At 39.2% G+C, this 13,335-nt stretch overlaps 1 protein-coding gene across 10 annotated transcripts in view; it reads left to right on the forward strand.

The window, feature by feature from the left end:
* Positions 1-13,335, forward strand: part of LOC147029651 (zinc finger E-box-binding homeobox 2-like) — a 313,528-nt gene that overhangs the window by 214,041 nt on the left and 86,152 nt on the right. The window lies entirely within an intron of this gene.

Genomic DNA, 13,335 nt, shown 5'->3' on the forward strand with positions numbered 1-13,335 from the left:
ACACACACACACACACACACACACACACACACACACACACACACACACACACACACACACACACACACACACACACACACACACACACACACACACATCCACAAAATAATTCTTGAGACAAAATGAAGAATCACTTGTAAAAACATCTTCTCCCACTCCCCCAAACCCCCATCTCACTTCTACCCTCTCCACCTCCTTTTTAACGTTTATTTTGATGTCCTTGTATCCACAAATTTCAAATTTATCACTCAGCTTTGGATATATCGTACAGGAAATATCCTATGAAATTACACTATGTTTGGGGTTATCTAGTTTTTTTCTTATGGATGTAAAGGGTGTAATTTGGTCCCACCCCCACCCCTTCACCCTCCCCTCCCCTATTCCTTGTACCACAAATCTCCTGTCTTTCTTTACTTCGACATCTTCACAACCTCCATGAGCACTTTTCCCCACTCTTATCACATTCCCCCTACCGTTCCTTCTCTTTACTATCACCCCCACCCCCCCCACACCCTTTCCTTATTCTTTTCTCAATATTAATATATTAATTTACTGATTATTGCTTACCTTCCCCAACCCCACAAACACATTCTGGAATGAGTCAACAAATAAATGATTACTTTCACGAAGTAATGATTCGTGACTTATCTCACAAAATAATAATTTAATGTTCACGTAACACAAACAATAACTAGAACCACACTCGGTAGAGCGCACAACTCCACCAGGCTGAACAGTTCACGTTTTGCTTCTGATAGGCTGGATTTGCATCCGAACCCCGACTGATCTCTCAATTGTGAAGAATCATTTAGAAAAATTAAAAAAATATCGCATCCGGATCCGGATCTGGATCTTCACTAAAATCGAATCAATTATTCCTTGTCACACACCCAACGTGTCCACCAAGTTCTGTCTGAATCGGTCCACAAATTTTTGAGATATCCTGCTCACACATAGACAGAGAAACAGACAGACAGACAAACAGAAAGACAGACAGACTGGCAAACAGGAGTGAAAACAGCAATCTTCAAGTCTTTCAACAGATTATCAATGGGCTACAAGTCTGGGCTTTGGCTGGTCCTCTCAAGGACTTTCACTTTCTTGTTCTGAAGCCGTTCCAGTGTTGCTTTGGCTGTATGCTTTGGGTCATTGCCCTGTTGGAATGTAAATCTTCACCGCAGTTGAAGGTGTTTTACACTCTGAAGCAGGTTCTCCTCGAGGATTTACTTGTATTTGTTTCCATTCATTGTTCCCTCTATCCTTGCATGTCTCCCAGTCCCTGCCACTGAAAAGCATCCCCTTAGCACGATGCTGCCACACCATCCTTCACGGTATCAATGGTGTTAGATGGGTGATGAGCTGTGCTTTGTTTCCGCCAGACGTAGCCCTTTGCATTCAGGCCAAAGAGTTCAATTTTCGTCTCATCAGCCCACAGAATCTTTTGCCTCATGCTCTCAGAGTCTTTCCCGTGTCTTTTTTCAAACTCCAGGCTTGCTGTCATCTGTCTTTTTCTCTTGAGTGGCTTCCATCTGGTCTATCTCCCATAACACCTAGATTTGTGAAGTGCTGCAGAGTGTTGTCCTTCGGGCAGGTTCTCCCAACTCAGCAAAGGAACTCTGTAGTTCTGTCAGAGTGGTCATTGGGTTCTTGGTCACCTCTCTGATCAAGGTCCTTCTTGCCCAGTTGCTCACTTTGGTCGGACAGCCAGCTCCAGGAAGAGTGTGGATAGTTCCATATTCTTTCCATTTCCTAATGATGAAACTCACTGTGCTCTTGGGAACTTTCAACACTAGAAATTATTTCATACCCTTCCCCAGATCTATGCCTCCTCACAATTCTATCTCAGAGTTCCACAGACAGTTGCTTGGACTTCATGGTGTTTCTTTCTAAATCAAGTCCATTCCATTGAATTGGCCACAGGTGGACTCCAAAAATTCTCAAAAATAATTTCTACTTTGACATGATGGTGTATTTTGTGTAGATCGGTGACAAAAAAAGTTATATTTAATCCATTTTTAATGCGTAACACAAAATGTGAAAAAACCAAGGGGGTGTGAATACTTTCTGAAGGCATTGTAGCAATTGCTGAATGTGCGACTCATTCATTTGTTGGCAAAGTAGAACGCATCTACACGTGTTTTGTAACATTTTCTGCAGTTCTTCAGCCTGGATGTCACAGACAGCCTCTGAAATATTAGCCTTCAGCTCTTCTTTCATATGAGGATCGTTTTCATAGACCATGTTTTTCAGATTTCCCCACAGATAAAAGTGTGGAGGTGTTAAGTCAGGAGAATGGGGTGGTTATAAATCATGAGAAATGATGTGGTCTTCAAAAACTGGACTGAGTACTGACTGCATGCATGCTTGCATGTGCTGTGTGTGCAGTTGCACCATCTAGCAGAATTTCACTTGTCTCTCACCTGATGGGTATCTCACTTGAGCGAGTCAATGATACCTGCAGGTAAACAAGCACACATTTTAATGTTAAGTTTAACAAACACTTGAAACACAAGTATTTTGTTCAGTGCACTGTTACTTTTGAAACACCCCGAATAACACTCTTACGAAGCATTGAGATTGTCATGTAAACGTTTTAAAAAGGAGTCTTGAACCAGAAATTTTGTACCGTTTCTTGACAAGAATATTTTACCTTTTATAATTAAAGAAAAAACATCTGTTGTCACTCGTTTCAGTAAAATTATTAATAATAATCAAAGCCATTTAATATCGCAATAATTTCAGATAATTACTACAATCATTTAGTGTCAAAATTGGCAAAACATTGCTCTGAAACTTTCTTCGATAATTTTTCTCTCAATGATAATGACAGAGACTCCTTGTTGGCACTCAGTTAAAACAACGATAAGTGAGCGTCTCTCCAAAACTAGTCCACTCCACCTTTGCATGAAGAGATTTAAGTGATTCTCTGTTGTTCTTGTTGTTTTTTTTTTGTTTTTTTTCGGTCACAGAAATCCTCTCTGGGCATTACTATATTTAACCATATCCTGATTGAGCTCACAGGCTTGAAACACAAAAGCCAGAGAATATTTGGTTTGGAAAGTTGTGGAGTTTGAATGGGATGACAAGATCAGTGAGCTCAGAGGTACACTGTCAGAAGAATTTGATCGATTTTACGTCTTTGACCCAAAACAATTTGGGCATTTAACCATTTGGGCAGTGGGCATTTAACCCAAAAAGGATGGTCAATAATTTTGATTGTTTGCTTATGTTTGGTCATTGCATAAAAAACAAAATTTGTTCAATTACATTTGATCAAAAAAAAGTTCTCTTGTGATGTTTGTTTGCAAGGCATAATAACACCTTGATGTTTATTGACATTTATTGATGGTACCGGGTCTCAGATCGGAGAACGACATTAAATATATATATATATATATATATATATATATATATATATATATATATATATATATATATATATATATATATATATATATATATATATATATATATATTGTTGCAGAATCGGGGTTCGAGGCTCACTACGAGGGGAAGCACTCAGGGTCTCTCTCAGATTCCCAGTTCTGAGGCCGCTGAGCACAGATAACTCTGCACACCGGCAGGTTGCTAAACAACTATGAACTCCGATTGGCACTACCAATCTGGGCATGGTTACACAACTTCAGTGTGGTACCTTACCTGTGGATGGCGTACCAATTGGGGTCTCTTACCCTCAGCGCACACCCAGATTACTGCCAAGCGATACAGTGAGTGTGCGGTGCCTAACAAGAGCAAAATGAACAGGGAAAAATTCCCAGGTAAACTAATGTGCAGACCATGCTGGACCAATGGAGAAAAGACAAACACGGACAGATCGGTACATTTATAAGCAATTTATTTATATGCAAGGGTGTGGAAAGGTCATGTGGTACAATAAAAGGTTTTATTCACAACTATGTACAGCAGGGAAAGCAAAGATTTGTGGGTGTGGTGAAAGGAATGCAATTATGTACAAAAAGAAGACACAGAGCAGAGCCAAACCTATGTAAAACTTCTACAATCTAAAATTATATCACACATTCCAGGCAGCAGCAAACACACACCCGAGGAAATTAAAAGTCCAGAAAGAGGAGAAGCAGTTGAGGTGGAAACGACCTCTTGGTACCTGGCACAGTCAATGGAACTATGAAATCCAAGCGCTTAGGAAGGGGGAGGAGGGAAGAAAACAGGGGTGTCTACAGTGTGTGAGTGGGAGGTGCAGATGAGGTGCAAAAGAGGAAGTGTGAAGGAGTGTGAATCTGTAATGCTTTTTCAGTGATGCGAGGCGAGACACAGAAGGCGAGACAATAGATGGGAGAGAGATGCATGAGAAGATCGCTTAACAGGATGTGTAAGAGAGTCTGTAAGTGTAATTTAATGATTATTGCTGCGGAACACAGTGTGAACCGAGTGCCTGGGACCCGGTGATGACCCAGCGATGACCCGGCAACTCCTCAGCAGCGACTCAGTACTGCTCGCCTGGCTCATTCATGGCAACTTGTGCTGCCCTCTCAGCTCGCAATGATGAGGCTCTGCTCAGCTCTCGTTTGGTGAGTCTGATGCTCAGCTCGGAAAAGACCTTGATTCACTCTTTGCTGTTATTTTTAATTGAGCCCGGGCAAAGGAGGAGCCAAAAATTGGATCAAAAGACCCTGTAGATATTTCCGAGCATCCCCGTTGGCATGCAGAAGCCACCCCGAGAAGTAGCCCTGCCCCGCCAGACTCAGGATCTTAAAATGGCCTCAATTGCTCCCAGGCTCAGCCATGTAACGGAGCTCCATGACTTATATGGGGCGTGGGTTTTCATGAGCGCTCTCCGGCCATGAACGTGCTTTGGACTCCACTTGGACGCTGTTATTTAATGGAGCTCCAGGGCTTCCAAGTCATCGCCGAATGAGTCCCATTGCACACTTGCACTTTAAGCTACAAACCAAAATGTTCTGACTCACAGGCACCCGCAATGTCCCCCATTCGCCAGCATCTCAAATGACTATCGTGAGTGTTCAGGCAGCTGACGGCAGTTGCAGTACTTATAGTGAGGTGGGGCAAACATTGTGGTGTTAGTGGAAAGGTCGACGAAGTGTTGGGAGTGGTTGAAGCAATTGTGGGGATGAGGTTGAAGTGGTTGTGTCGTTTGTGGTGAAGAGGTCGGGTGTAGATTATTGTGGGGATTATGGTGAGGGTTGTAGCATCGTGGTGAACATAGTGAGGGTCTGCGGTGATGTGTTTGTTGGTTAATGGCACGCTGTTTGAACGTGGAAATGGCACAAAGTATGAATGTGGCCCCGCTGCAATATATCTTTATAACGTCACTGTCCGGCCCGTCGTGTGCATGCATACATGATGGGGTTCATATGTGAAATAAAGTAAAGTAAAATAGGTCAATGAATAGCAAATGCGATATAACCTCATTAGTTTCCGTTATCACTTCCAACATCATCAAAATAAACAAAAGGGGAAAAATAGGAGAAAAGGCAGGAAAAAAAAAATACACAATTTTTTTTTCCAAATTTTTTCCATATGAAAAAATATATTTTAAATCGTGAGTTTTGTGGGAAAAAATAGGAGGAAAAAAAAGGTGAAAAATATATTTTAAATAGCCAGTTTTTGAACAAAAAGAAAAAAAATCGGTGAAAAAGATTTTAAATAGCCAGTTTCGAACAAAAAAAGTAGGAAATCAATAGGAGAAAAGTATATTTAAAATAGGCAGTTTGAACAAATCAAATAGTTTAAAAAATAGCAGCAAATCTGATGTAAAACAAAGTCTGGGAAAACAGTGAAAACAAAGTCTAGGAAAATAGTGAACAAAGATCAACCGATTTGGTGTGAAACAAAGTCCAGGAAAGTAGTGAAAAAAGAGCAACCAATTTGGTATAAAACAACAAAGTATGGAAAAAAATAGCTACAAAATAAATAAATAAATAAATAAAAGATGGAGGGGGAAAGTGAAAAACATAGCACTGAAACCACCGAAATCTCCAAAATAGTAAAAAATAGGAAAGGAAACCTATCTTTTTGCTATTTTTGGGAAAATATCATTTTTAAATAGCACTGAAACACCAAAAATTGACTAAAAATATCCAAAAACGAGGCGAAAAAAATATATTTGTGTTTGCTGCAAATCGATTGGGGCAAATGCGTGAATTAAACGCAAACTAGTTTTTTATCTCCGGTTTGTTGTCCCAGTTGTCTATATTGGCTTAGAGTCGACAAAAGATATCAATCAATGAAAATGAATTGTTTTTCCTTTATTTTGACGAATAAATCCAGAATGCAATATGGACAAAAATGGCGGCGTCCAATGGGGGTGATGTAGGTGGTGACGTAGTCGACACGGTTTCCAAACACTATGGGGTTTAGAGTTAGATAATTAATTGATTTGGGTTCTTTGTCTCACGTTATCTTAAAATCTTTTTGGTGTAAATAAACTCTTTGTTCGTTAAAAACTACACTGCACGTTTTGAAAAGAGTAGGTCATTGTATGCAGACACCCTCACCAAATTCCTTCGAAGTGGCAACCTATCCATCATTGGTTCACAGACATTGTTCAAAGTGAGACTCAAAACAATTAAAGGATGGTATTGGAGAGTTTGAATACAGTTTTTGGAGCACGATGTTTAAACACGTGTGTTGTGTAATATTTATTTTCTTTTGACAATATCTGCCTGATCTTAGGCTCATCGTTGAGCTTGTACATATATTGCACATTGGACAAAGATTTTAGATGGCATTGTGTATTTTTGCATGACTAAACAATGAACAAATCAACACCATCGGTGAGATTTCTACCTGGGGTCAGAGTGTTATGAAGCAGGTGCTCAGATGGGAGAACCCAACCATAAAAAAACAAACTTTTGGAAGCTCATCAGATGGGACAATTGACACACTCACCCTTCACTTTGAGGGGTGCAGAAGCATCAATAATATCGGCAAATAACGAAAAGCAAACTCATTTTAGTCCTCCTTCCTTTCCACATAAAGGTTGTGGAAAGACTGTACCACTTATTTAACATCAACCACTTAAGGGTAGAATTGATGTTTTTATGAAGGGACTCTGGATATCTTATCATCAGGCATCTTGGTTGTTTCCTGTTGTATGTCGCCAACATCTGTTGCGAAACGGATTGCAAAGGGGATTTGTCATGGAATCTGAGAAACAACATCACCTCAGCTTTGTTCAAGGCCAGGAAATTATAGACTGGTATGTCTGAATAAACCGACTGAGAAAGACGAATTTGATGAGCTCTGCTGTCGTTAAAGGATGCTAGCATTTGGAATTCACTTAATCCATTCCTATGATAATGAAGCAGGCTGTTGCATTGTGGAAGATTTCTCCCTTTACAAGGAACATAGATCTGCATTTGCTCTATTTGATCTCCTTTCACTTATGGTCATCAGTTCCTTTGGTATTTTTCAAAAGAATTGGACTTTGACCTTCATCATTGTGAAACTTCCTCGATCCTCTTAAATTCCGCCTTCAAAATTCCGAACAGCAGCTGTGAAAGAGTAAGGGTCACCTTTGATTTTACTTTGATGGTCCAAAACGTCAGTGATATGAGCTATTCATGAGATGAAGGAAAGATTTAATTCCCATAATTATCATGAGCCTAAAAATTTATTTATTTCCTTACTTATTTTGAAACATAAGTTGAGTAAGTAGAGTAACATGGGGCGTGACATTCTTGGCAAGGAATGTGGGGCAAAAAGCCCGACCTGTAAGTACTATACACATCCTTCTCAGGACTTTTTCTTCAGTGTACTGAACATCTTCTGATGCATTCCTTCATTTGTACAGTGTATAGACAACAGCTGACCTTCGGGCGATCTTGTTCCAAGCATTCAACATGTTCTTCTGACACATCCCTTTATTTGGACATTATATAGGCAACAGCCCGCTCCCCTCGATTGCTCCCAAAAATAAAAATAACCCGGGTTACGTGCATAAAGTAAAAACATGCCTTCTGCTTATGTGTGTATATATATATATATATATATATATATATATATATATATATATATATATATATATATATATATATATATATATATATATATATATATCTTCTTCTTCTTCTTCTTTCAGCTGCTCCCGTTAGGGGTCGCCACAGCGGATCATCCGTATGATCCGCATAGTGATTTGGCACATGTTTTACGCCGGATGCCCTTCCTGACGCAACCCTGGTTGCCTCTTACGACACAGGGATATGGTACACCTATTTTAACCGGGGTATACACCGGCCCAGTATACTGGTACTCATTTCGCCGACCTCGGAAGGATGACAGGCTGAGTCAACCCCCTGGTGTATTAATTCAGTGGCCCAACGGGGCTTGAACTCAGGACCTCTTGGATCCCAAGCCGCTGCCCTAACCACTGCGCCAACACCAGGCATATATATATATATATATATATATATGCCTGGTGTATATATATATATATATATATATATATATATATATATATATATATATATATATATAAATATAAATATAAATATATATATATATATATATATATATATATATATATATATATATATATATATATATATATATATATATATATATATATATATATATATATATATATATATATATATGCCTGGTGTATATATATATATATATATATATATACACAACACATCATGATTATATAAGCTCAGATAATTCCAATTGCACTGGGCCATAAGCTGACACCAGTGGCCTGAAGCCGAAGGCCGAAACATACTGTCACCTTCACAATAGTTCATGAGCTTGGACCTGAAATTTTACTTGTTGCTACCATTTTGAGGGGCCAAACATAATGATGTTTTTTTTTAGAACGCATTATATCTTTTGGTTATAAAAACATGAAAGACAAGTCAGAATTGTAGCTTAGTGTCTAAATGTGGGTAAATTCAAAATGGTGTCCAAAACAACAGTGAAATTCAAGGGAAAGTATTTATTACTGTTGTTTTGGACTTTATTACAAGTCCCAAATTATTACCGATCGGTTTAAAAATTGGCACAGTTGTTGGACGGATGTATAATAGTGAACTGTCACAAGTTTTATTTTGAGGTCACATGACCAAATCCAAGATGGTGGCCATTTAAATTGGTTAACTCCAGTTATCAAAATATTGGTCACCATTTCTTACCATTTTTCCCAGTTATTTCTGCAGAATTAGAAAAACACTGTAGTGGGATAGATGACACAATCCAAGATGGCAGTTAAATGGTGGAAAGTTTTTTTTTTAATTTGAGCAAGCAGCAGCCACACAAAGGGGGAACAGAGGAGTGGAGGTGGGGATGGTCCAATGCTAATATAAGAGATAACCTTCGAGTTATATGGCACTTGTCTCCTCGTGAAAGTCATAAAATGAGACTGTTGTAAGGTAATTGCTCAATTATATACATGTACACATACTTGGCATTCTGGTGTATCTTTGGAATTACAAAGCATGTGAAGATGAAAGGCCCATCCATATATGTAATTAAAACTACAATTTCACAATTCTGTGAATAAAGCGAACAGATAATGCAGTTTCCATATTCGATGTCTAAACGGATATCAATTTCATTGTGTATTTATCTGCAACACCCTTTGCAATTCCTTCACAGTTCTTTCCACAATTTGTTCAAACTAGTTATATCATCACACATACATGTATCATTTTGATTTTGCTCTTCAAAGTGATTGTCCTCAATGTTGTTGCAAATTTATAGCTTAGATGTTGTCCCTCTGCAAGACACTCTCCATCAGGTAGCTTGTTGACGACTTCAGAACATTTCCATGTTATTATCTCTGGGATCAAACAGTCTTGGCAAAATTCCCCAGAGCCCTACGAACAATCATCGGCGGTGTTTTCATCGTTGGACATATGATCATCTTGATTTGTTTTGTGTTTAGCAGGTTTATACTTCCCAACACTAACTGCATATACTGTATGTAATCTTGGCCAAGAGAATGAACGAGCTGGTTTATTCTGGATGTGTGAGTCTTTTCTGCGTAACCTGACAGAAGAGTCTTCAAGAATATTGTGAGAGAGGATGGCAGAGGCATATACTACATATACATATACAGACATACAGGTCAAAGGTTTTAGAACACCCCCATTTTTCCAGTTTTTACTGAAATTTAATCAGTTCAAGTCCAGTGAATAACCTGAAATAGTACAAAGCTAAGCGGTAAACTACCAGACATTAAAAATAAAGTTCAGGTTACCAAAAACTGAAAAATAATGTAAATTTCAGAGTTTTTAAAAATGGCCCTTTTCAGGGAACAAGTAATGGGTTAGCAACTGCAGTTGTTCTGCAGCAATGGAAGTAAATTAAGCATTGAAAGTCGATGCAAACAATTCCTCGAGGTGTCCCAACTTTTGTTGATTAGTTACAAACCCTCTGTCTGCATAAAAACAGTGTTGGAACAGACTGTGTTGCTACATCCTCTGAAGCATTATTTGGACAATATTGCACTGCAGGAAGTAGTATATTACTATCATAATGGTGAGAAAAAGACAATTAGCAAAGGAAGACAGACAGACCATTATAACCCTTAAAAGTGTTGGTCTTTCCTTTATAGAAATTGCAAAGAAGCCAAGGTGTCAGTGAGTACAGTTTCCCACACCATCAAAAGGCACTTGGAAACTGGAGGAAACTCTGACAGGAAGAGGTCTGGCAGACTTAAAGCCACAACACTCAGAAGGCAAGTTTCTGAGAGTCAACAGCTTGTGTGATAGGCAGCTCACAAGACAGCAGCTTCAAGCACAGCTTAACACTGGTCAGAGTAAGGAAGTCTCAGTTTCAACTGTAAAGAGAAGACTTCGAGCTGCAGGTTTGACAGGTCGAGTGACAGTAAGAAACTCATTGCTAAGATGACAAAATAAGAAAAAGAGGCTTGCCTGGGCCATGAAGCACCGCCAGTGGACTACTGAAAACTGGAAGAAGGTCTTCTGGACCGATGAATCAAAATTTGAAATCTTCAGTTCATCATGCAGGGTTTTTGTGTGCCATCGAGTCGGCGAAAGGATGGTTCCTCAGTGTGTGACACCAACTACCAAACATGGAGGAGGAAGCGTGATGATCTGGGGCTCTTTTGCTGGATCCAGAGTCGGCGACTTGCACAGAGTGACTGGCACCCTGAACCACAAGGGCTGCCACAGAATTTTGCAGTGCCATGCAATACCCTCTGGTCTCCACCTAGTTGGTCAGGGGTTCATCCTACAGCAAGATAACGACCCAAAACATACCGCCAGGCTATGTCAGAACTACCTTAGAAGAAAAGAACAAGACGGTCGGCTTCAAATCATGGAATGGCCAGTACAGTCTCCAGACTTAAACCACATCGAGCTGGTTTGGGATGAACTGGACAGAAGGGTGAAAGCAAAGCAACCTACAAGTGCAACACATTTGTGGGAACTTCTGCAACAGTGTTGGGAAGAACTTTCAGAACAATATTTGATTTCTATTGTAGAAAGAATGCCACGAGTATGTTCAGCTGTTATGTCTGCAAAAGGTGGCGACTTTGATGAGTCAAAAATTTAGATTAAATTTTGTTCAACAAAATGATTCCATGATTTCTTTTTTATCTGCAATTGTTTGTTTGTTCTATGCTTTAATTTCAGAGTACATTGAATAATTAAACTGCTTAAATTTCAATAAAAACTAGAAAAATGGGGGTGTTCGAAAACTTTGGACCGGTAGTGTATAGTCATTGTCTAGCTCATCAGGATGTGGTGGCCCACCATGTTTAGCTTGTGTTTGTAGTGCCTTATGTCCTCACTTAAGTTCATACAAGCTGTGTCCAATAAGTACCATTTTGCTTGTAAGTCTGCAACTCCCGCTTGATTGTCATGTGCTCTACAGCCAGTTGCGTCACGGACAGATTGTCAGGTACAACAAGAAGTTTTCCAAATTCATTTTGGAATATCCAGGCTATCTTTAAATTCTTCTTCTAGTTTCCTATGAATAAGATTCTTGATTTGTCTTTTCACTTATGCAACCCCCAAGAGAGGCCTGAAGACCTTGCCTCATCTAAATTTTACACACTACTTTCAGACCTAATGTAATCTCCAGTGTAAGCACGGTAACACATTTTGTGGTGATGAGATGCAATGGCCAATACTTTTTCATCCTTCTTCAGTGTAGCCACTTGTTTGATATTATCATCTGAATGGAGTTCTTGGGACTGGATAAGAGGCTCCCTGGAATGTGACTTTCTGATGTACTTGCTACTCTTATCACAAAAATATCAGACGTTCTCATACACATGAGAACTACTCGCAACTGGATCTCTCAAAGACTTTCTCTGCTCCTGACTGATCAAATCACGTGAAGCACCTGCAGCTCTAATACAGTTGAGTGCCTTTTTGTGCATGCTTGTGTTCCGACAGTCCCTGTGATAACATATCTTAGGAAGGGTATCATCAGATGATAATTGCAGGATCGGTTCAAAGGCACTTCAAGCAGTGTGTCCATGATGAGAGGTTTCTTGGACTTACTAGTTCTGCATTGGGAGCTTCACGTGAACATATTATGCTTGCCTTCCATTCAGCGGAGGGAGTACGAGGTGTCTTGGATGGAAGTTCTTCATCAGAATCCATGCCTGACTTCTATTCAAAACTGAGATGGGGTGGGCTGCTAAACATACATTCATTGACATATTCATGACTGGTCAAGTGCATACCGAGCTTATTGTTTTTCAAATTTGAAAGAACAAGGTCAACTGACATAATCGGGCACCATTGTGGGTCTTTTCTCTCATTTACCTGAGTAATCCCACAAATTTTATGTCGATCAGTTAAAACGTAACAACCAGCAGTGTGCTTGTTCGGCTTTCCATGATCGTTGTCGCCCTTTCATCGTCAGCTTTGATACTGACATCAAACCGAGATAGAAAACAAACAGAAATGTTCCATTAGTTAAAACAAACCCCTGCGTCATGTTTGAAAAGATTCCATGTAAAATTGTAGCCTGTAGTTTGATCAAAAGCACTTACCAAGAATTTTTTGCACTTCCTGGACACCATCTTGGATTTACCTACTTTCAGACATGAAGCTTACAGCAAGTAGTCTAGCATGTTATTTTTGTGTTCCACACAGAGCATAATCACTAAATACAAACTACGTTTGTATACAAACTCAGAGCATAATCACTAAATACAAACTACGTTTGTATACAAACTCAGAGCATAATCACTAAATACAAACTACGTTTGTATACAAACTCAGAGCATAATCACTAAATACAAACTACGTTTGAATACAAACTCAGAGCATAATCACTAAATACAAACTACGTTTGTATACAAACTCAGAGCATAATCACTAAATACAAACTACGTTTGAATACAAACTCAAG

The sequence above is a fragment of the Eptatretus burgeri genome, chromosome 3 (genome assembly GCF_056783735.1).
Source record: "Eptatretus burgeri isolate ZD-2024b chromosome 3, Ebu_testis_v1, whole genome shotgun sequence".
Lineage (NCBI taxonomy): Eukaryota > Metazoa > Chordata > Myxini > Myxiniformes > Myxinidae > Eptatretus > Eptatretus burgeri.